This window comes from Lycorma delicatula, chromosome 1 (genome assembly GCF_047948215.1).
Source record: "Lycorma delicatula isolate Av1 chromosome 1, ASM4794821v1, whole genome shotgun sequence".
In the NCBI taxonomy this organism is placed as follows: domain Eukaryota; kingdom Metazoa; phylum Arthropoda; class Insecta; order Hemiptera; family Fulgoridae; genus Lycorma; species Lycorma delicatula.
The window spans coordinates 85,148,022-85,173,253 of record NC_134455.1 but is presented as its reverse complement, the minus strand read 5'-3'; the positions used below and the strand labels follow the sequence as shown (position 1 = coordinate 85,173,253).

The 25,232-nt window shown below is 31.5% G+C and overlaps 1 protein-coding gene across 2 annotated transcripts in view; it reads right to left on the bottom strand.

Moving 5' to 3' along the window:
* LOC142318137 (uncharacterized) overlaps positions 1-25,232 on the bottom strand; it is a 598,310-nt gene that overhangs the window by 128,999 nt on the left and 444,079 nt on the right. The window lies entirely within an intron of this gene.

Here is a 25,232-nt window from a genome sequence, read left to right as displayed (position 1 = left end):
TTAATAATAATAGAAGAACAGTCATACAATTTATATATATGTATATTATATATTTGTCATACACACTGGATGAAGTATGTTAGAATTTATTAGCATGTTACCAATTAACCCTGCTTAAATGCTTTTTAAACTTACGTACTAAAATACAATTTGTGTAAATTTGAAAGCCAGTAATACTTAAGAAATAATCAGTAGAGGGATTTAGAGTAAATCAAATAGCCAAAATTGACACAAGCATAGTTTTGACTGCATATTAAAAAATTATGTTATGTGATTTGTGTCATATATATGAACAGAAAAACTGTTAATATACTTTAACAGTAAGTAAGTATTAATGATGCATTATAACTAATGCATTTGATCGTTTTTGTCCTAGTTTTATCATAACAGTTCCAATTGAAATGTTTTTTTACCCTGTTGATAAAAATTTATTGAAAAAATTTTGACTAGGAAGAATAGAAGCGTATATTATATCTTTAAAAAAATATCAAACTACAATATATATATACTCAACTTTCCAATGGGGAAAATTAATTTTTACATATTAATAGGCATTATTTAAAATATATGTAAACCGATTGTTTTAAGGTAGTTTAAACTACCTTAAAATGTTTCTTATTATTTTAAACTACAATGGGACTCAAAAATGTAAGATTCAAAGAAATTTTCTTTAAGTACTTCGTTTTTCTCGATTCACGAAAATTGTATTAAATAATAGAGAAATTGGTCCCTGATCCTGAGTACGTTGATAAAATGCATGTTTCTATCTTTAGCTGAAGATAGGTGAAACTGAAGTATACAATAACAAACGTTTCTGTATTTAATCCTGGCACAAATATATTTAACTTCCAATTTTTTTCAGCAGACATCTCTGCCAACTTATTTCTGCATCAAATAGTCTGTCAGGGTAGTACTGCACAAGAAATCTTTAAAAATAATTATTGTACTAGAACAATTCAATTTTAATAAATTTTTTGTTGCAATTATTTAGTAAATCAAACCATTATTTGTAGTATAAATATTCAATACCAAATAATGATTATATTCAAACATTATTTTGTAATTATTTAGTATACAAACAATATACTACAGGTCATTCGATAATTAAAGAGATAAATGGCAACAGCACGAGAAAGCTATTTAACAGAATAAACTCAATCCATATGACGTTCAATTGGATTTCTGTCATAAAAAATATAATCTATTTGAAAAGAATTTGAAAGAAAATATTTGATAAAAGTTTTATTTTCTGACGATATAAAACCGGCCGAAATTCACTCGCGGATATTGAAACGATACGGTAAAAGTGTATTAACCGTGAAAATTTTTATAAGGGAATCAATCTGTTTAAATCTGGCAGAAAAAACTGTTACCAGTTTTCATTGTAGCGGAATACCGGTGGACGTTCCAATGATGCTTTGAAAAATCGTATTAATGATCTTATTCGCAAGGATAGATGCCTAAAAATGTAGGAAATCACCGAAATTTGTAGTATGAATATCGGCACTAAATCATTACCCATGTTAAACCGAATTATTTCAGAACGTGTACGAGTTGAGCTCCGAAACTATTGATTAAAAATCACAAAAGCATTACGCAAATTGCATAATAACTTGTGATGAAACTTAAATTCGTTATTTGAACTGGAATCTAAACGTCACAGTATATACAGCGTCCGTCAGGAAAAAACCTACGCGTCAGCCGGTAAAGTGGTGCTGAAGGTGTTTTGGAACTATAAAGACCCAATTTATTGCAAATATTTGGAAGAACAATGCACAATCAAAAGTGAATACTACTGTTAACATGAAAAAAAATAAAAAGAAACACGCAAGAAGGAAACGGCCTGGTTTTCTCTCAAAAGATGTAATTCTTTTCATGATTTCGACCCCAAATACCTCACAAAAAACAGGGGAAGCTATTCAAAACTTGGGTTGGGAGGTGTAACATTAAAAAAAAAAAAATTAGTATATTATTTTTCTTGATTCACGAAAATTGTATTAAAAAATAGAAGAATTGGTTCCTGATCTTGGATAGGTTAATAAATTCAATGACTGTTTTAAGCTGAGAATAGGAGAAACTAAAGCATAAAATAACAAACGATTGTGTGTTTTCAATTCTGGTACAAATTCACCAATTTGCTTCCAATCTTTTTTAGCAGACATCTTTTACTTTCCAAAATTCACATCTACCTTACAGTCTCGAACTCGCACCAGTAAATGCTTTGTTTCTTTGGCCCACTCAAAGAAATTTTATTTGCCACCAAATTCTGTAACAATAAGCGAGTCGAAATTGTGGAACAACATTAACTCAGACATCAAGATGAGCAAGTTTTTATTTCTAGAATAAGAAAATTCACAGAAAGATGCGAAAAGTCTCTAAATTTAACGGAGAATTACGTTGGAAAGTGGCGTCACTGAACAAATAATCGTTTTTCTGTAGTCATTTGTCTCTAATTGTTAAACCACCCTCTTGTTTGTATTAAAAATAAAAATGTTATACAAAATACTAGTTGTATTTTTAATAAAAATAGTTATTTTTTATTTTTTTTTAATACTTTGTATAAACTTGTATAAAACAAAATAATATGTAAATTAAATTATATATGCGTGCAAATTAAATTTTATGTAATTATTGACCTTTAAAGAAAGTTTTCGTCTTAAATTTATCTAGATACGTTCTAATATTCTAGCAGTGGTCTACATAGATAAGCAATGCGGCATACATCAAGAATATATCGCAATTTACAGCAGTGCTCTTCATAGTAATATTATGATTCGCCGTTAAAAAATAACACTTACTGTAAAAACATCATGCAAATAAAAGATGCAAAAATGGAACGGATAATCAATAATTGATTTAGAACCAACCATGTTTACCATGTTAAAAATATGATTAAGTATGTTCTACAAGAGGATTAAGGGATTGGCACTAAAGAAAGGAAGACAAATTGGATAATGTCTGCATAATGAAATGATGTTTTAGGTAATAAAGAAAAATATACTTATCAGATAATTTAAATAATAAGAAGACATTACAGAGAACGGAATCACAAGAGATAAATATTAAAAATTAAAAAACACGACTGCCAAAAAAACAAACAAATATTGCTCTTTAATATATGATAATTACTAAAATAGGATAATTAAAGAGCGTGCGAATGACAATTTTGTGTATATTATTTGTATGTAGTATAAATTTTTTCTAATTTTTTTTAAATTTATTAAAACATATATATATATATATATTTATTTATTTATATAGCCTATTACACTCCCAGTAATGTAAGGATTCCAACGTGGGGTCATACATCTAAATCGGTTCAGCCGTTCAGCTGCTACGGTGGAACAAACATACATCCATACATCCTAAATACATTAAACTCCTTTATGGACATAAATTTCAAAAACACATACAGGTTTATCAATGTCACTAACATAAATGAAAATATACAGATCACATTAATAAATGACACTTTTTCATAAATAAAAGATGCCTCGCATGAAGTGCTCACATCACCTCACCACTCTAGCCTCACACGCAGTTCCCACAGAAAGCCCACTATTATTGTTATTAAACAGAAACTTTTTTAATTTATTTAATATTATTTTACCTTATTTAAAGTAAATTTAATTTTATCGTTTTTGTAATATTACTCAATCGATTGATTCGAATGATCCAGTTCAAACCCAGCTCACACAGTGATAGAGGCTCACAGTTCACAGTTCATTAATTCAAATCATTTAATTTGTGCTTCAACCGGCAAATGTCTATTTCTACATATATAAACTCGTACATTTATACAGCTTATGACACACTCTCGATAACGTAAGAATTCCAACGCAGGGTCATACATTTAATTCGGTTGAGCTGCTACAGTGGAACAAACATATACACATATACATACATATGATACGCCCTAAATATACTAAACTTTTTTGGCAGTCGTGTAATTAATGTTAAATAAACAAAACCGATGAGGGAACCGATCTAAATGGTGGAACGGTATAGACTTGGTCTTTCATTCAGAGGTACCGGGTTCGACAAGCTTCAAGAAGAGTGTAAAAAAATCAGGAAACATGTTAACAAAATCAAGTGTGATTAAGGAAATAAAAATCAGATATATTTTATACATAGAAATGGCTTATTCAATCAAAAGAAATCGTTATTATGTATTGAAGTTATATTATCTGTCTAATGAAATGTTATGATTGTACTTCTATATGAATGAGAAAATGGGCTATAAGCAAAAGTGAAAAAGAAAGGCTGGCATCATTAAAAGTGAAGCATCTTAAAGGAGATAGGTTAAATATTTAAGTGGATCGACGAAGTAAAAAACGAATAATTAATGAAAAAAATAAAAGCCTAATCAAGAGTAGGAAAGAAAAATCCAAAATAGGAAAGTTAACCGGTTGGGACATTTCATGAAAGGAGGAGTTCATTAGACTTATAAGTCATTAGGAAAATAAAAAGAAATGAGAGTGAAGAAAAGTAAAAATTATAGACGATCTATTAGCTAACGAAACTTCAGGGCAGATAATGCTCTGAAAATGCCCTTTAAATATAACTATAAAAGATACATAAATTTTACGGTTCCTTAGAGTAAAATATAGATAATATTTTTTGGGGATTTTTTAATTAAATTTCCTGTATAATGGACCATCCATTTATTAGAATAGAAGCCGTAAAATTTTCAGTTATTTTATTCTAGAAAATATATCGAAGAAAATTCTCAACGGATTTTATTTACGGAGAATAAATATTGAAACTTTTGAAAAATATTTTAATATACTTTTTTAATTTATGTGCTCAGGATTCATTACCGCAAAACATTTAATTGAACAAAATTAAACTTATACCAATTTCGTCAATTTTTTTTAATTTCGATAAATGTTTTGTAATTAATTTATACCAAGAATGTATTCTAACGAAAAATTTAAAAGTAAAAAGAAATCTTAAGCAAATTTATTAATAACATTTCTTCAAATTTCAAACAGTGTACAATAAGTTAGTAACTACAATATAATTAACAAGTTTTAACAATGGAATGGTTCCGGAACGCAGCAACATGTAATAAAAAAATAAAGCTAAAAAAAAGGTAAACGTACTCAACATAGAAATTATAGTGTTCTTAGCAGAAAATATATTAATAACTATTATCTTAATAAAAAGAATTTCAAACAGGGACTTCATTCTCCTCTACTTTTCCGAGAAATAGTTTCGGAATTTACACTTCGAGGAAGTTTTGTAAAGAATTTGAGATAATTAAAATTAACGTAAATAAACTTATAAAAAATTTTTCTCCTAAAACATAAAAAGTTAAGAAATCTTTCTTAGTGTTCATGACTGAGAGAGTGTTCTACTCGTATTACAAAATACATCAACAAAAATTCTATTTTCGTGATCTTCTTTAGAAAATTGTAAAGTAATTTTAAACGTGTGTATGTATACAATAAGTATTCTATACACACAATATATACAATGCTTTATTTTATATAAACTTTACTTAAAAATCTTTTGAAAAAATAACCATTGGTCTGTTCTATTATCTTCTTGTTCCAAAACAACTGCTTAATAGTTTTGCAGAGTTCTCTATCTGTTTCGTTTCATCTTTATCCTTTTATCATTATCATTCATTCATTCATATCATTATCACTATTCATCTTTATCAGGGGTTTTATCTTTATTGTTTTTCGTTTTGAAATTTAATTTTTACGTCTTCACAAATTTCTCTTCCCACATCAGTAAATCTAATCAATAGTAAATTTCTAGGCTTCTCCATTGAGTTTTATTTTACTAACGCGAAACATCCGGATCGGTAGAAAAAGGATTTAGCGAAAATCATTCATCTTTATCGTTTCAACATCAACAACTGTAGTGTTGCTGTAAAGCTTTTTTTTTCTTTCCACGGGAAAAGCAAAAAATGTTTGTTTGTTATCCAGCAGCCCGTACTACTGGGGGTCTGAGGTTTCCCGCCAAAAAAGCCTTCTTATATAATTGAAAAACGGTAAACAATCCAAAAGGGATCTAGGCGATCAAGCCAATAAATCCTTCGATTTGTCAGAAATTGAAGTCAGGAAGAGAAATGGGAAATAAAACCAAACAGAATAACTCCAACATGAATAAACCCGTAAAAATATTCCAGGTAAACTAGTAAAAGAAGTAACTTTCCCGTTTAAGTATCTTTAATAAATCTTGTTACACTAAACGTTAAAGAGGATTCAGAAATGAAATATTTACAATTTTGTAAACTTACAAAATACTTAATACAAAGGGTATGCATAAAACTCAATCTCAACAACTTATGATTTGTACATTTCTCAGTTGATTAATTAAATGAAAATTAACATAAAAAACCATATAAATATGCTTTTTAATTTTATTCTTTATTAATTAGAATATTTTACACATTAAGGTTATCGTCTTCCGTAGACGAGTTTTTCAGATTTTCATCTAAAAGGTCTTTTGGATTCAAATCCCGGTCAAGCTTGTTATTTTTACTTTCCCGGCATCACAGCTCAGATATGTTGCCAGAAGGAAATTATGGTAATCAATCAAAAAGTGGGGTATGGATTTTTTTTTCTCGTTATTTCATGACTCAGGGACCCCCCCTAAAATAATAATGGGGTGTAATGTTCGAATGTAAAATGGCTTGTTTGAAGCTTAATAACGTTTGACTGGTGAAAACAATATTGATGAAATTTGGCACAGAAACCACGTATATGGGGCAATTTGATGTAAATGTTTGGAGTCAATATCTCCAGTAGGTGGGTAGATAGTAACTTTGGGGTCAATTTTCTCAAACTATTGATATAACCTCACTTTATATTAAACTCATAGGCTACATGCGCACATGCTTATCTTACCATATTAAAAAATATTTTCCCCCCAAATTCTCCCTTTCCCCAAAAATACGTTTTAGTTTAAAATACCATTAGTTTTTATACGAATTTTTTTTTGTCTTCCTAAGCATAACAGTAGTGGAAATAGCCCCCAAAAATACTTTTGGGACAATATTGTGGGTGGGAGAGCCAACCAAACTTTAAAAATAACGATTTTTGAATTTTTTTAAACTTTCTTTCATATATCCATTATATTTCCACTATATAAGACAAAATAACAAGTTCCAGGAAAGTATAATAACTTTGTTGTCAGCTTTTTTATATGATCTAAAAATGTTCACCCCTTACGCCCGCGCACGTATTTGATCTTATACTGTGATTAAACATCTAAAATACGGAATTTTATGTTTAGTTAATTTGTAATTTATTTCTTACGATTAACGTTATTTCTAGTAATCCTTTACGATTCATGAAATATAAACACAAATATATACACTGTGCATATTATCTGATGAATGTACAGTCTGCATATTTACTTATATCTTGTCACCCAATGGCTTCGACAGCTCGTTGTAATCACTAATCTTATGGTAGCCCTGAGAAGGGTTGTGCCGTCGAATGGCTTCGAGGGCTCGTAATTCATAATCTTGTGGTGGACCTGAAAGGGGCCGATTTTTTCGTTAGCTCTGAAAAGAGCTGTTGGGTCCGGAAGGTGGTCTCCGGCGAAGTCGCGGAGTTGCGGCTCGTCCGTTAAAGTCAGACCGGGCTTTCCCTCAGTGGCAGTTAGGTCCCGTCTACAGCGTGGCAGTGGTGGCCTCCAAAGTCCCGTAATGTCGGTCGTCCTTCACCGGCGCTGCCGAGGCGGTTCTCCCCGAGTGATCCCACGCTGGGCCGGCTACTGTTGCCAAGTCAGCCGGCCAGGACGATTGAAACCCGGCGAGCTGGAGCGGGAAGATAGCGTCCGCGTCAAGAGGCTCCCTCGGCGGGCCGGCCGGGCCTGCTGCTCCGGCGAGGATATCGGCATCCGCCGAGAAGTCCCACGTTGAGGCGGCCAGGGAACTTCCGTCTTCTCCAGGTGGTGGTCGACGATGAATTGTAAATTCACTTTCATGTACGCTCTTTTATTGGAGCCTGAGAGTGGTGGGGCTGCAGCGCCGCTATGGTGGGATAACTGCGCGGTAATCTGCGCGGCGGTAGGGATACTTGTATAAGCGCGTCCGTTTATTGTGCACCAGAATACATCTGAGTTGCTATACCATGTTCGTCCGTCGATATTGCATTAGGCATATATGTGTTAACAATCGGTATTGTAAATAATAACGGAAGATTTATAGATTAACGCTTATTTAATTTACTTTATTTATATGAAATGGTTAGAAATTTAATTTCCAACCATCCTTTTGAAGTAATACCTAACGGTGGTTCCTGAGGCTAAACAGAAAAAGACATATCATGTATTGAAATGGTGACATAACTTGCATGGTTTTCACGCGCTCCTGATTTATCACAATGTAGTTGTCCTTTGTATTCTGATACAAAGGACAACTACAGATTCTAAAATAGCGTGCAGAGATCTATTTTCTGAACAAAGGGACCTAAGAAGTGTTAATTTTTAAAACGCAATAATTACATAAAACGCTTTTCTATTTATAATTATTTTTAAGATTTCGTATCTAAATCTTATTGTAAATTACCTATTTTACAATTTTAAACTGGCTAAGCAATTTTTCCACTCCTGTGTGTGTGCAATAAGTTTTATTTTCGATATTACAGGTTCTTATCTTAATAATTTCAAAAGGTTTATTTACAGAAAACCATTCAATTGTTTTTATATTTAGTATCGTTGTTCCGTAAATATCTTATAATCTTTTTAATGTAATAAACTGCAAAAACCCAGTTTAAAAATGATCATCTTGAAAAAGAAATTTACTTATCTTACAAGAAATTGTCAGTTACCTTTAAATATTTATATTATCTTAAATATGTATAATCACTTACATTCCAATCGTAGTCAGGCAAATATTTAAAATTCTTTCTATATAGGATATTAGAGAGATAACGGAGCACAAAGCAATGCGGAATGAAACTCACCTATAAAAAAAAAACAAAAACATTAGTTATTAGCAATTTAAATTACGTTTAAAGTTATTTTCATGTATATTTATTTAAAACACTGAAAGTATAGTCAATCCGTATTATGAAATATAAGATAAGCGTTACATTTTTTCATGGACAATAAAACAAAAAAATATAAAACAAGAAAATAACTATGGGAAATTACCAGCGATTTAAAAACAAATACATTGTAAATTCAGTATTCTTCAGTTGGTTGAAACACTAAGAGTTTTACGCGCTGAGAAAATAAGCATTTAAGATTTTTTGCGATTTAATACATTAATTTAAAAAAATATATATTTATATATATGTGTTAATGGTGAACGCGTCATCGCAAATCAACTGATTTCGAATTCGAGAGTTCTAAGGTTCAAATCCTAGTAAAGGCAGTTACTTTTCTACGGATTTGAATTAAAGTAACACATACACACAACAATATATATATAATATATATATATATATATATATATATATATATATATACATAAATTATTATTTTATTTATCGAAAAAGAAAAAAAAAATCATATATTAAATTATTTCTGCTCTACAAGGATGAACATTTATAACAGTTTTATTAATTTAAAAAAATTAACAACGAATTAACATATTTGTCGAAATTAGCAGGAACATAAACGACACCAGTATTTTTATAACTCACTACGTAGTAAGTAGTTTTAAGCAAACGTTCAAAATGTGTTTCATCACAGTTATGAAAACTGTGGGCGTGCAAAAAACACGCTCACACACATAAGCCTGAAGACTGTGCTCTGAGATGTGGGAATGGAATTATGTAGCGTATGAAAAATGCCATGTCAGACCGGGATTCAACCCGGGACCTTAGGATCAAAGGCCTAGACGCTACCACTCCGCCACGGAGATCCGTTTGATTTTGGAACCATCTCTCAAATAGACATTTCCAAAATTCCATCATACTGGAAATTGAATACTGTACTCGATCAAGAAAATGGACCGTATGCCCTCATAATCGTTCAAACAAATCAGATGCGTTAAAATTTCAAGATCGGATAAATGGTAAAATATTACCAATATTACGACACGATAGTATTTATGTTTTGTTCAATGCAACAGGCAAGCAAATAGAACGAAAATTTGAGTTATTATGGCAAGAGAAAGATTTTCATATAAGGTTGGTGGGAAAAAATCAGATATTGCAGCTAATAAATAACGTGATTAAAATTTCATATCTAATGTGAACTGTATTATATTTGACGATAAATATTTGGAGAAACCAATAAAAAACGATCTGAAAAAAATATTAGATGGTATTTGCCTATCTCCATGGGAGAGTGGTAGCTTATCGGCCTTTCATCTGAAGATACCCAGGTTCGAATCCCAGTCAGACGTAGTATTTTCATAGCAAAAAATTTCCGTTTTCATAATATTTCCATGTTCAAACTTCTTTGCAAGCTTTTGTGGTAAGTTAATTCATCAGTAAAAAAATCAACAGTACTAAAGAAAAGAGGTACGTTTGGTTTAATCAATATTTAACTTCACAACAAAAAATTATAATTGTTACAATATAAATTCATTTTAATCTGAAAAATGTAATCATACTAAATTTTATTTTTCATGACATTGATTTTTCTCAAATCCTCTATTACCACATTTTCTAATTTTACGATCATAAAATTTTTTACTATGCAAAAATAATAAGATATATATAATAAACGCGTAATATTAAATATTATATTTTCTTATACTATTCAACTGAAAAATGATACATTTCTGATAATCTATCTAGAAGTTTAAGAAATAAAATAGACTTTAAACCTTTTTATTTTTGTTTATACAAACACAGTTAAACAGTAGCAATAATAAGAACCTACCCAAACACCATATAACTCTTCAAGAAGTGCTTAAAACGGGTTGGATATATATGTTGTACAAAAATCAATGAAGCAACCCAGTTGCTGACATATTGTGAAGTATTTTTCCATTTCTGGAAAGATACTATAATTTTTTATTAGAAGATTAGATGTGTCAAGTTTCGTTAAACATTTTCCGTAGCTTTTGGTCACTTCAAGATTTAAATTTATACAAATGGCTGCCACGTTTATATACGAGGTGCGACAATAAAGTAATGAAACTGATGTGAAAAAAAAAATGTTTCTTACCGTTTTACTCATGTTTAGTGTTGTCTCCTTAAAAGTAGTTTCCCTCTGATTGCACACACTTATTCCAGCGCTTCTGCCATTGATGGTAACATTTCTGGAACTCATCTTCTGTAATATCCTCCAAGACCCTCGTCACAGCTTTTTGGACATCTTGAGTTGTTTGAAAATGGTGTTCCTTGACCGCCATTTTGACTCTTGGAAATAGAAAAAAGTCGCACGGAGCGATATCTGGTGAATAAGGTGGCTGTGGTAGTACTGAAATTTGTTTGAGGTTAAAAATTGCTATACTGACAGAGCAGTATGGGATGGCGCATTATCGTGATGCAGAATCCAATTATCAGCAATGTTGGCACGGACACGAAGAACTCGTTTACGAAGTCTTTCTAAAATTTATTTGTAGAAATACGAGTATTGGTTAACTGTTTGTCCAGGAGGCACCCACTCTTTATGAACAATTCCCTTGGAATCGAATAAGCACACAAGCATGCATTTCACTTTTGACTTTAACATGCGAGCTTTTTTTGGTCTGGGTGATCCTTTTGAGCACCATCGCGAACTTTGGCGTTTTGTCTCTGGATCGTATTGAAAAAACCAACCTTCATCACTAGTGATAACACGGCTCAACAAATTTGGATTGATTTCCGTTTGCTCTAACACTGATCGGCTGTCACATTTTTCCGTGTTTCTCGCTGTTGTTGTGTGAGATTTTTGGGGACCATTTTTGCACAAATCTTTCTCATACCAAGATCTTCAGTTAATATTAGACGAACCGTTTCTCGATTGATGTTGAGTTCTGCAATCATTTTCACGGATAATCTTCGATCAGATCGTACGATTTCACGCACCCTGGTCAAGTTGACATCTGACCGTGAGGTTGATGGCCGTCCACTGCGGTCTTCATCTTCAACATTCGTTCTGTCTCCACAAAAAATTTTATGCCACCGAAAAACTTGAGCTCTTGACATAACCTCCTCTCCAAAAGCCTTCTGAAGCTTATCATACGTTTTCGCCGCGTTTTCACCCAATTTAACGCAAAAAGAAATGGCATACCGTTGTGCAATATTTTTCGGTTTCATTTCTGTGACGAGAGACACAAACACGTGTTCACTTATTACAGCACAACTCACGACTGAGCAGTTGGATCAATGTGCCGCTTGGACTAGAAGTAGCTTATAAACCAAGGTCAAAGATGGTGTGCCTACGCAAGCTGCAGGGTTGCCACATCTTGCAAAGAAAAATCAGCCTCATTACTTTATTGACGCACCTCGTATATATATATAAATATTTTTATCTTTTCGTATTTCTAAAGGTTCTCACGAAGGGGCTACATTAGATTCCTATTTTGGAAGAGAAATTATGTGAAATGTTCATTTTTTATAAAAAAAAAAAATTGACAAGAAAGTTATAAAATTTTCCTGACATTGGTTATAGATTCTTATGTAGTGGATAAATTACGGTATATGAAAATAAACTAAAAAATTGATATTTTTATTCTTTGATAAAAGAATCGGTTAAAAATATGTAATGAATAAAAAGATAGCTTTTTTGATTTTTGGGAAAGGGGAAGAATTTGAGGGAACAGTTTTTTTTTTTAAATGGTAAGATGCATATACCATGTACTGAGCTTAATATATAAATTGGGATAATGTATGCAACATTTTGAGAAAATTCACCCCAACAAAACTATCTACCCCACCCTCTGGAGATAGATATTAACCAAAAACCTTTAACAACAAATTGCTCCATTTACACGACTTTCTGTGCCAAATTTCATTAAAATCGGTTTACCAAGTCAAAGGTTATTAAACTTCAAACTCGTCAACACAGTATATGTACGTACGTACGAACATTACCTTCAACATTGTTTTTTTGGTGTTCCTGGTCATGGAAATGTCGAGAAATGCAAAAAACCTCATTCCACATATTTTGATTATCATATTTACTTTCTTGAAGCACAGCTCAAAAACTATGATCCTAGGAAAACAATATTGAGTGATTTTTAGTATTACTGTTGATGAAATTAGCAGTGTGTGTGTTTGTGTGTGTGTGCGCGCGCGCGCGCGTATTATATGTAATATAATATGTATGGTCTACAATAAATAATACCCAAAATGAAAAATTTCTGTCTATTCGTAGGTTTATAGGCTTATTTAAAAAATGGATACTGCTTAAGATGTTTAGAGTACTTTACATAATAACTGATAAATAAATATCATTATTTGTTTAGTAATCAAATTTATATTTCCGGACAACCATTACATTTTGTTTACTTTTTTGCAAGAAACAAAAGGAATTTTTTTCAGATGAAAGACAATTAGCATATTTACATACAATAGATATAAAATACTTGAAGCAACACAAAATAATTATCTGGTAAAAGATTTGTTGAGGATGTTACAGAACTTTTTGTGAATTTATAGAACTGTATACAACGTTTAACAAGTTTTAAAATTTATATACTCTTACATTTTTAATGCAATGAACCGAAACTCCTGTTTGTAGTAATAACCTTTTTCTTTATCGTTTAACTCTATGATAAAAAAAAATTAAAAAAATACACTATTATTAGCATATTTAGATGAGTAGGTTACGTTAATCAAAGGTCACAAGAATAATTTAAAATAACTTTTAAAACACGCTTGTAATTAGAACTGCTCTGGTTTAAAAATGCCAAGCTCTGTTACAAAAAAAGTGCCAAGTCTATTTGTAATTTTTAAATGGTACTTGAGCTAACTTGAATTAACGCTTTTATTTCCGCATCACATAGAAATAGTTTTAGTTTAATTTCAAATTGCTTATTTCCACTTCATTGTTTTCTACGATTTCGTTTATTTATATGTTAAATATTTTATTAATTAATTATTTGTTAATGCTCTGTATATTTTAATTTATTTAAAACTACAAGTAATTTTAATTTTTGAGCTATATTTATTTTTAGAATATAAGAAACTGGGTTTTAAGATAAATTATTAATTTTTCTAGGTTTAAATGCTTATTATAATGTTTGCCAGTTTCCGTGGCGGAGTGGTAGCGTCTCGGCTTTTCATCCGGAGGCCTCGGGTTTAAATTCCGGTCAGGCATGACATTTTTCACACGCTAAAAAATACGTAGATAAATATGGCTAATTTAGTAAGGAAAGAATAATATAAATTTTTTTGTTAAAATTTAGTACTGTACAGAGAAGTTATGGACATAAAGAAGAGTAAAGAAAATTTTAAATCTTTAATAACTGGAAAGAGGAGAGAAAAAAAGAGAAATTGAAGAAAAAATAAGCATATGAAAGACAGGCAATAGAAAAAAAAGAAAAGGAACTAGATAAGACAAAAATGCATTCTGTTGGATTGCTCTAAAAGGAAATGAGCATCTAAATGATAATAGTTATTTGATAATCCGGGATTTTCTTGAAATGATGATTGTAGATTTACTATAGTGTTAGTAAAATCTAAAGGCGTGTCTTCCCTACTAACTGGCTCTACTTATTTCCTCTAAACCACTCCTATAACTCGGCATGTGGAACATACGCTAATGGTTGCTACAAAAGTAAGACCTCCAAATGATATAAACTTGAATTTAATATTGTTTTTATTTTTTTATTATTGTTTATTCTATCATATTCATTTATTTTTGCTATTATTTATTTATTTAAATTTGTCATTTAATTATTAATTATTTATTTCATCTGTTATTTATTTATTCTATTGTATTTATTTGAGCTACCGTGTAAATTATTTTATATGAATCATTTTATGTTTTACGTTTACAAATTGTAGTACGAATTAATTTTAACTACATCAATTTTACGTTTATTATAGTACAAACTTAATATCTCTGTAACATTTATTTATTTTTTTATAATAATGATTATAATTACATTGCTTTTACTCAAGTTTCTTAAATACTTTATTTATTTATATACTTTTTTGTACAATTTAATATTTTTATTTTGTAGTTTTGTAGGCCTTCAAAACTCAAAAAAAATATTAGTTATTTTATAATTTAGTATATTTTTTAATAGTATGTGCTATTTAGATATAATTTTCGTAAATAACTACGCCACCTCAAAGACAATCATAACATTACAGTCTATAATAAATAATCAACTAATTTCATATACGTTTATATTACGTCATTGTTAATGCTTATTTATTTATACCAAATCGATAGTTTAAAATACTTGAAAAAACCATGCTTTCAAGAAAAAAAAATTATCTCATATACATCTTGAACAAAATATTAGACATAAATAATTTTATTTGTAAGCATAAATTACCAGATCATATTTCGCTATAAAAATAGTGATATCATAATTAGACACGGTGCAAGTCACTGCAAATTAATTGATGTGACTTTTGCAGTACACTAATTTGGCTGATGGTGTGAGGAGAAGCCGCTGAGTGATGTTAAGAGCAATGGACGGGATGCCACAGCGTACTACGTACCCGCCTTCAGATATTTCATACATTATAATCAAAACCCGTAGTTAGCTACTAGTTGACAAGGAAAGGTACAAATTCGGAGAGTTTACGGACTACTGATGTGTATAGTCATGTTCCAGTGGTACTAGTAAAGAAATTGCGATTGCTGCCGTGAGATTAGATTGCAGTTTTAAATGTTTTAGGTAGATTTCATAACAAAGCCTACCTATTATAATGGGTACCATGATTCAATTTCCGGAAAATTTCGGCATATCTTTTCGTTTCACATCCCAAAACCACCTTCAGTTCAAAAGTTTATATATACATTTACATATACATATACACATACACATACATATATTTTACTTTCTTGTAGACACGATAAATGCCGTGATTTTCCGCCAGCCACTTTCAAATTCATACATAAAATATAACGACCAAAATCTCCATCGGGTTCGTTAATGGGCAAAATCGAAACATCGGAAAGGAAATAGGAGGGGGCTTTTTCGAAAAAACAAAATATCGCTATAACTTTCTTATTAAGTAAAATATTTAATTCGTTTAAAGTTCCTGTTATTCTTTGGATAAGGGCCCAAAACTTATCTACGTAAAGTTTTATGATATCACCAACCATTGGCTCAGGGGGTGGAAAAATGAGGTTGCGAAGACAAAAAAATCATACTTCCCTTAATAGGCACAACGTTGAATCGGTTTAAAGTGGTTGTCAGCCCTCTAACATTACCTAAAACTTTTTCCTGAAAAAAAGTTTGATATGATCAACCCTTACGGCAAGGGATGACCAAAATGTTGCTAGAATTGTAAGAAGATGGGGCTCTTCGTTTGCTAAACAAGTGAAACATTTTTTCACATGCAACCATTGTCGTATTGAATAAATTCGAACTTTTTCTTAACTTTAAGGAGGAAATCTTTCTTATCCCCAACTTAGCCCCGGTGAAATCTAGCTCCGCCTTCCGGCGTGCCGAAAGGGATTTTTGTCTCTGTGTATGGACGCAGACGCATATCATGATAGCAATGACAGTTAAGCTTTATTTAGATTAATTTCATATTAATGAATTAATTGGTGTCATTTTAATATCAATGCCTAATTATAATATATCAATTTTTCTTTTGATTAATTACCTCTATTTTTGTATAATGAATTATATTTTTTTCCCTGTTATTTTGTAATAAGAGCACTTATTTTCTTAGTCAATGTACTTCAAAACACAATCATGATGAAAATATATCGTACTAAAAAAGTATACACAAGTAAATAAAATATAAATTTCTTAAATAAATTTTATTTATTCAAGTAATGATACTATGACGAACAGATACGCGTGAGTTATAGAATTAGTCAGAACAGAGACTCACACGTCTCTGTTCGTCATAGAATTACAAGTTAAAAGTTTGAAATAGGCATTTAATTATAAGCATAAACTAATTTGTAAACGTATTATTATTACTAATAAAAACAAATATTCTCTGTTCTTTCCACTGAAAATTGTAACAGTTGTTATTTAAAAGCAGTCGTGTTAAGATGTCAAATGAACGCGGAAAACCTCTTCGCAATCAACCGCGTCGTTTCGTGTGTAAAGTTATTAAGTTCATAGACAAAGAAAAGTGGATTATTGGTGGAAGCGACGGAACGTGCTTGTAGAATGCTGAACTTAAGCTGGTCTGCAGTATTTGACATTTGGAAAATCGGGATACGAAGCAGAGGCTAGTGGTTCTCAAATTCGGACAACATTTCTTGTTTAGAATGGAGTGATAAGAAAGTGTATTTTTTCAGTAGAACTAAGCCCAGACTGTACTGTTGTGTTATATCTCCATCTTTGTCTACAGCTAAACAAAAACAACAGTGCGCGGTCCTCCACGAATATGGTGGACTTCACCTTGTAGCATTTATTCATATGATATAGACTCGAACTCTCGAATTTCCATCAGAAGAGCAGATTATTAATTTTTGGACTATATACGAGTAAATAAATTTGTCACGCCAAATACCTAATTAAATTTACCTCCAGATTAAGGTAAAATTTCAGCCCAATCGAAAACGAACAAGAATAACCCAGCAGACTTTCCGTACTGATCCCGAATATGTAAAACTCAACAAGGAGAAAATCACTGATGAACTCCATAGGGTGGATACAACGAATTGGTCTGAACTCGCAGAGAAACTGAAAGAAACCATAAAATTAGGTCAACCTTTGAGAAAGAGAAAGCAGAGGTGATAAATCCAACATCACGTGTGATCAAGCTGTCGAGAATAGGATTAGAGCATGGAATAACTTTAACAGTCACAAAACAACAGGAAAGTGGCAAGAATTCATAGAAATAAGAAAAAAGCCCTCCAAAGTTATTCGATGAAGTAAACGCAATTACGACAATAATCGGCTGAAAGAAATAGAACAGGACTTTACCAAGAACAACACCCGGAATTTCTGCAAGACGTTCAGAGAAAATCTTGCGGCTATCAGCTCCTAGCCTGTACTTCCAACACCCAGATGGGTCCATGGAAACTAACATGAACAATAACTGTGAAATTCTAGCCAAATATTTCAATACACTACTTCTCAACTCCGAAGAGCCCTCGAACAATTTCGGTTCGTAAAGCCTACATCAAATCCTGATTCACTCCAACTATACACGAAGAAATTGTGAACATAATCAAATCATTGAAAAACAACAAGGTTCCTGGCGAAGACGGAATTATCGCGGAATTCTGAAAACGGACCACAAAAACCTAACGCCTAAAATTCACACAATAATATTGAAAGTCTGTAGAACAGATAAAATCCCAAAAGAATGGAAGAGTGACTTGATACACCCACTCCATAAGAATAAAAACCAGACAGATATGAACAATTACAGAGGGATCTCACTTCTTCCAGTCACCTATAAGATCGTCTCTACAGCCTTTGCTGAACCGATTCAAACCCCAAGCGGACCCACAGACTAGCGGGTATCAGGCAGGATTCAGAAAAGGAAGGATTCATGTATCGAACAAATCTGAAACCTCAAGATCATACTACACATCAGACGATCTCGAAATACCACAGTCATATTTGTCGACTTTAAAAAAGCCTACGACTTTGTCGACAGATACACCTTGTTTAACATCCTACAAGAATTTGGAGTCGATAGAAAGACCAGAGCCATCATCCAGAAAACAGTATCAGGAACCACCTCAAGAATCAAATTCATGGGAGAAATCTCAAACCCGTTCGAAGTTCACACAGGAGTTCGACAAGGATTACCACTTTTGTTCAGCATCGTCATGGAGAAAGTAATCAGAAAATGGGAGAAGCAAGTCAAAGGCATCCAAATCGAAAAACAGAAAGGAAATAAAATTAGAGTGAAATGTTTGGTCTTTGCAGATGATCTAGCTATATTAGCAAACAACAAAAATGAAGCCATTTTCACACTATTGAAACTACTTGAAATATTCTGTAACATCGGACTCCAAATTTCTTATATAAGATGCAGTATATGGACACAAATCAACTGGAAAATTCCCGCTGCATACCCAGTACGGCAAAATCTCACAAGCCACCCGCTTCAAGTACTTGAGAGAAATCATCCAACCCACGGGACTAAATACAATATCCAACAGAGAAAGAATACTGAGACTGCAAAAGGCGTACAGGCTTACATGGAATCATTATAATAAAAAAGTGGCAGTGTCTCGCAGTGCAAAAACTACGACATTACAGTACAGTTTTTCCGGAGGCCTTGTATGCAACAGAAACCACAGTAATCCGAGGAATGACCAAAATTAATGAAATCGAGAAGCAAAAACGGAAAATCCTCAGGAAAATCCACTGTGCGGTTTTTAGAGATGGAACCTGGATCAAACAACCCACGAAGGAATTATATGAAAACACAGACACCATCAAAGACAAGTTTTGGAAAAGACGTCTACAAACGAGTCTATCTTTACTCAACCAACGATTATGCAGGTTGGGTGAAGATAGACTCACTAAGAAGATTTTCAACATTGTCAAGTAAATTAAAATACATTTCGATGAAAGAAACACAAGACGACCTGGAACGACTGAACATCTGAACATCATCAAGAAGAAACCAAGGACAGAAAGAAATTTAGGAATGAAATTAGAAATAAGAAAATTGAACAAGAGCAAAAAAACGATAGAAAGAAGATTGACGGAGGAGAGGAAGAAGAAACAGTGAAGAGGTGTTGGGAAGAAAAAAAAAAGGAAAGAAGGAAGTAAAGCCATATTTAATTCAAGTTCACGCGCTCTCTTAAAGGGAAATAATGGGAAATAATAATAATAATATTCATTTAAATAAGTCTGAGGGAATTACATAATTGCAACAAAAAACTATCGTATTGCAGCAACGCGTGATTAATGGATTGGGTGATTCATAATTCCAGTAGTTCTACGGCTTAAAAATTTTAAATGTAAAGAAAGGAATAAAATCTTTTTTATAAAATCATCTTTTTATAAAAGATGTCTGTTATTGAAGATGGAAGGAAAATACTGAAAGGTGAAAAGGAGGATAATAGATGGCAGAGTAGGATGAAGAAAAATTTATTTTGTCTTTTATCCCAAATTTCCTGAAAACGACTAAAAATACATTTCTGGGACTTTTTTCAATCCTCTTGTTAGATTTCATGTATAAACATTAAATTTACCCGTTAATTTGGGTCCAAAGAATTACAGTAAGGCTTAATTTTACCGAAGGCGCAGGAATCAGGATGAAAATATAGCCACCCGAACTCCCTAATGAAGCGTTTCCGAACCTATGTTTATACAAACTTACTTCTTTTTTTTTACTATTGGAATATGACCTGAAAGTTTAGATTCTTTGCGAATAATTCTGTATAATAATGGAAATGGCTGTTATTGTATAAAATATAATAACCATTCTTCAAGCGATATTCGTATCCGTGAAAGCCATATTAACTTATTTTTGTAAGGTATTAAAACAAACATCTCGGACGTTATTGAACTTTATATTAAAATTACTTTTTTTTGTAGTATATCAAATAAATTAAGAAAATTAAATCTTACCACGATCAAAAGTTTAAATACGGTATAAATAAATAGAAAAAAAGATGATCAGAAGAAATTTTTTTTATAAACTATTTTATATACAAAGTGTATCACGAAGTTCTCTCGGGACTATCATAACGTATTCTACTTGTGAGAATAATGGAAAAAGTTCATATAAACATGCTCGTACAACCTAAAATGCTTAGATTGCGGCTCGTGAAAGATTTCGCTCGGATTTCAGCTACCCTGGTGAAATGAGGTCGTACTGAAATTTTTAGGATATTAATTAAGAGGCAAAATTAGTGATTTCTTATGGTTTTTGACTTGAAAAATCTACTAAAATACGTCCCAGAACGGTATCTGCAGTAGTTTTTGAGAGATCTGAGGTGAAACCCAATAAATTTGGGTAAAAAACTCATATAATTAACGTATATAACGCGTAAAATAACGACGTAAATAACGCATGTGTGTGCGTGTGTGCTCTGTTTGTGTGTGTGTGTATCCTCATCCAAATTACAATAATAGCAGCTACAAATAACAAATAATTTACATTAATGTTTAAGAGAATATCAGTAATCAGTTCATCTACGTTTTGCTTAATATAAAATTTATGCATTTAACAAAGTTATTATACTTCAAACCTAAAGAAACGTGTTTTTTGTCAACGATGATTTTTTGCTGTTTTTCGCTGGATTTTTATAACATGAAAACTAGGGAAATATAGCTCTGGGACCTATTTTATTCGATTTTTCAGGTCAAAAACATAAGAAATCATAAAGTTTACCGCTTACATTCCGGGCAAAAATTTAATTCGAATTTTTCTAACTTTTCTTTGTTTTATTCAACTTATCTTACACTATTTTGTACAGTATTAAATTCTCTACAAGTTTTGTTTAAACTTTTTATGTATTTATTAGCCATTTAACAAAGTTGATTTAACAAATCAATCTTAAAACAGGATTTTTAATCCCAATTTATTGGTTTTTACCCCAGATCTCTCATAAACTACAGCAGATACAGTTCTGGGACTTGTTTTAGTACGGTTTTCAGGTCAAAGACCATAAGAAATCACTAATTCTGTCCCTTAATTAACGTCCTAAAAGTTTTAGTACGATCTCACTTCAGCGGAGTAACTGAAATCTTCAACTAGCAGTAACTCGCAAACGAAACATTTTAGGACATATGAACTTTTTGGTCAAAAATTATTGAAATAAATTCGAAAAATTAAGATAAAAGGAAAACCGATTACAAGTGTAATTAAAATTTAAAACTCTATAGATATTCGTATGGTCAAAAGTTTATCAGTAAACAGCAGATGCTGAAGAAGTAGTAGTATAAAGAAACCAAAAGAGATTTTAAATAGATAAAATCAAAACGATTTTATTAATTAATGACAAATAATACTTACGAATCAATACCAAAAGAGTATTTCTAATTGAATACATAAAATAGAAATAATTGCTGATCAACAAATATGCGATATCATTTTGGACGTTCTCTCTACTACTTCTGACACGTTGAAATGTCTTACTTAACCCAACGTAAAGACAGTATTAAGTTTTTTAAACAATTTAAGAGATAGCTTAAGCAATTTAGATTTTTTATTATTTTTTTTAACTATGCATTTTATAAACACAGAAAGAATATTATTTTGGAATATTTCACAAAATATTGCCCATTTAGTTATTATTAATATTACATTAATGTACTTTTTTTTATTTTTTTTATTTTTAACTTACCACGCTATTTAATTTTTCTTACATAAATCCCTCTCTTTCTACTGAATGTACATTTAAATTTTAATTAAACTTGTTGGATGTTTTTACGTTTTTTCTGTTTAAAAAAAATATGTACACATATATTATTAGGACCACAAAAAAACAAAGAAGGAGAATGGCGACTAAGGAGCAACGAGGAAATCTACAAGAAAACGGAAACTTTCACAACGACGGCAAAAAAGAAGAAGAGCTAAACTTTATGGACACCTGAAGAGGATGGACAGAAATGGGCTGACGAAATTGATTTTTGATCATCTCAAAAACACAACAAATTGGGTTAAGGAGATCAGGTTATCTGGTGGAAATAGGCATCCTAGAAGAAGAGATAGCTGACAGGGATGTTTTCAGGAAAAATATAGATAATTGAAAGCAATTTAAAGAACAAAAATAAATACGCAAGAAAGGTTTTAAATGGACTGAGAAACAGAAGAAGGCTAGTAGTAATAGTAGTGAGCGAATGAAAAAAATCTGAGAAGCAAAAAAGATGAAACTCATCAAGTCAAGGTTCATCACGGTCTAAGAAAAATCTTAACGCTTCAAAAAAAAAAAGAAAGAATAAAACATGTCGTGAGTTTTTTCTCATAATCAACGCCCAGAAAAAAACAACTGAAGATAAATTGATGAAAATTTGTATACACGTTCTAATTACGCTGAAAGTGCACACTAAAGAAAGGATGTTTTAAAATTCCAAGTTTCAAGGGTTAAAAACGGATCTTAGAATTTTTTATTGAAGCCTAGTTATTTATTGAATTTCTTGGTAACACATGAAGATATCAAGTTGATTTTTTTTTGGTTCGTGTAATCTTCATGCAAATAACTAAAAAACCAATTCGACCTTGAAAGGGGTGAAGAAAGGTAAAAAGATTTTGAACAATGATCGCAAATTTTGTCCATTTCTGAGTATAATAAATGAGTTGTTCAGTAGGTTTGGGCTTGCAAATACATTACAAATAAATATCAGGAACAATTTTCGGATTTATTTAATTTCGATTTTTTTAGGTGCGACGTGTTCAGCGCGGGGGCTCAAACAACACAGTCATTGTGCTTCGGTTAATTGATTTAAAACAAAACATAAAACAAACTAAAAAAAAGACCGCGACGAGAAACCCAAGTTACCACATAGAGCCGGCGATGCCGCGACGAGGATGCTAGTATATATATAAATGTAAACATTATATATTGTTACATAATTATATTACGTTATGTGGTACACCCTATTTAACGTTGAGTATGTAATTGGGTCGTGTTTTGAGGTATCTATGTGATTCAAATTGCTAAATTGTTAAAACTAGTTTATCACGCAATATTTAATTCTCATAATCATGTTTTACAATCATAATAAATAAATGCATTTATAATAAAGAATATTAATACATATATTATAGATTTTTATAAATGTTAGCTACCATATTTAATCTAAACGATTAAGTTAATGCTAGCTAATACTATCTTGACATTAATGAATAGTTATTACCATATTGCATATTCCTGTAACAAAGAAATTATTTATCCGTAAAAGGGTAAAATAAAATATTATATAATGGTAATTAAAATGTCCCATAATGGAATAATTATTAAAAAAAAGTAATTAAATCTAACAATTTAATAATTTTCCTATAGTTACACAATTAAAACTATAGAACGACCCACTTTTTAATGGTTCTCTGTAGAAATAATATAAGAACAGTTAAAAGAAAAGTAAAAAACAAAATAAGCAAAGAAAACTCTTTCGCAGTTCTGTACAAGAAGGTCGACCTTTTGTTTCAGTCAGAAACGCACTGATTTTCAGAGTACAACGCACAACATACGCTAAATTAGTGAATAAATCCTGCACAAAAGCATCAAATTTAAACTCACTCATAACTGTCACTCACTGCATAAGCGCGTTTGAAAAATAAACCAACACAAAGTCAACATATGTTGCCTGTTATGAACCATAAGTTGAGCGTAACTGAAGAACGACTCTCCAAAAGCTTTCATGATATCCGAAGTAAAACTGAAACATTTGTCTGAAAAACAACAAATTGAAGATACAGTTCTGGAACCTATTTTATTCAATTTTTCAGGTCAAAAAACATAGGATCCCATTACTATCACCCCTCAATTAACGTCCTACAAGTTTCAGTACATCATTTCATCGGGGTATCTGAATTCCAGGTGAACTCTTTCGCTAGGTGTAACTCTCTAACGAAGCGTTTCTAGATCTACATTATGTGAACTTTTTTTATTATTATTTTGATGAAAGGAATACACCTGTACAGTAGCCCGTTCCTCGTGGGACACTCTTAAGTGAACGGTATTTTCGTAATCCTCATATTTCTAATAAAGAAAATTCAATTTAACTCCCCCCCCTCCACCGATCACACCGTCACAACCGAAAGTAACACAGTACGTTTCTTCAAAAAAAAGCAAGAAAAAAATTCTAATTTACTTCTAGAGATGATTAAAAGACTTCTAGAGATGTAGTTATAAAGACGAGAATTTATCAGAACGATACGAAACTATCTGTGAACCGCATGTATATTGACCACCATACAGTGAAACAACTAGAATAAGGGAACCTCATCACAACGAACGTACTGAAAAGGAACTGAGGTCCGGGAAAATGATACAAGCAAGGAACACTCCACCAGTGAATACCACCTTCTTTGCGTTTCAAAAAGTCTATGATCTAGACGTGACCAAACGTAATTCTATTTTCCATACATTCAATAATTATGAATTTCCATAATTATAAACATGCAATCACCATTTAAAAAGAAAACTCCATAAAAAAGAACAAAAGTTTGGCCTCTTTTTTAACAGTTTTTTAGCCAAGGAACGCACTCTTCTAATAAAATTGAGTTTCGATTTTTTGTAATTCTTTCCAATGGAATTAAGATAGAAAAATGAGGTGTTTAATTATAAAAAAATTTAATAAAAATTAA